This window comes from Elephantulus edwardii, unplaced genomic scaffold (assembly GCF_000299155.1).
Source record: "Elephantulus edwardii isolate Elephantulus edwardi_28Jun2011 unplaced genomic scaffold, EleEdw1.0 scaffold04439, whole genome shotgun sequence".
Lineage (NCBI taxonomy): Eukaryota > Metazoa > Chordata > Mammalia > Macroscelidea > Macroscelididae > Elephantulus > Elephantulus edwardii.
In genome coordinates, this window is record NW_006404189.1 from 1 (window position 1) to 1,380 (window position 1,380).

General features: G+C 38.7%; 1 pseudogene; it reads right to left on the reverse strand.

Annotated features, from left to right (window-relative positions):
• Positions 1-3: 3 nt before the first annotated feature.
• Positions 4-1,179, reverse strand: LOC102869192 (annotated as a pseudogene).
• Positions 1,180-1,380: the final 201 nt, after the last annotated feature.

Consider the following 1,380-nt stretch of genomic DNA (forward strand, 5'->3'; position numbering starts at 1 on the left):
TGGGTCTGTCTCAGCATCTCAGGGATACTTCTCCACAGAGTTTCGAGTGAATCAGTCCCATATTCTTGAAACACCTACAAAGGAATCATCAAGAATTTTGTCCCTATACTCTAACCAATATCATAAGTCTCTTGTAGGTAAAATAAACTCTCTTTTCTGCAGCCTTATTCGAGGCTCTTTAGTGCAGTGAAGGTTTTTATTCCTTTATTCAAAGGACAGTAGGCTCCACTATAATCTTTAATTACTTTGTAGCAAACATCTTGGACTCTCTTCTCTGTTTTGTTTCAAGTGTCCTATGATTAAGTTGTACTGGTGGCAGCCTTGTCTTACCAGTCACTCTAAGCCATCTCCTTTAAGAGTCCTGATCATGTAAACACTTGTTTAAACTTCTACCATCTACTTCCTTAATCATAAGGAAAAACAAAGACTTCATCAACCTGATAACACTGACTTTGATCTTTAGCCTTTTCTTTAAGCCATGATTCATGAGACATTTTGTTTCTGAGCATTATTTTCAACTGGATGAAAAACAGCATCCCTACAGCTATGGTGATTTTGATCGCTTATCCCACAGCAAACAAGGTGGCAGCAAATGCAGCTAATCCAAACGGAACAACTGGAAGACCTCCGGGCTGCACTCATGTCAGTCTTCACCGTGTTCCAGGCAAAAGAGAGCAGATTATAAAGCTGTGTGGTCACCATCAATACAAAAATAAAAGCAGCAGGAATAAAACCCAGTGAAAGTAAAACAAATACTGCAAACAATGCATGATTTGGTAGCTACAGCAGTTGTTGAGTCAAGGATAGTGATGGTGAATCTTCACAACACATCTGTTGCACTTTCTGCAGTGATGTGAACAAGGAGCCAATAAGCTTGGCAGACTTCCCAATACTGGACATACATACTATGCTGAGAATTTTCTGTTTTCCATTCTAGAAGGACAATGTCAGGCCCCACAAACATGGCGCTGGAGTAATTATGAAGAATCATGATTGTCAATTAATCAACATGATGAAATTCCCACTTCCTCCAGTTGTATGTAAGGGCCAATACCACAAGAGAGTCAACCATGGCCATTGTAGAGCATACTGCTATAACACCATGATATGACCCCAGTGACAGAGTCTTTTTAATTCTTGGAGATTTTCAAACTTGATTATTGTGAAGAATGTACCCATTTTGGCAAGGAATGACACCTTCCTATTTTCAAAGAATGATATATTTTCTTTTTCTGTGCACGCATTTTCATGCACCACAAGTCCACATATCTTCCTCAACTGTCGTATTTTCAAGGATGTTAACAAAGACTATGTTATCTTCACCCTTAAACACTCAGTGCTATTTATCTTAACTATCAAAAACCACTAGCTTGATTTGAA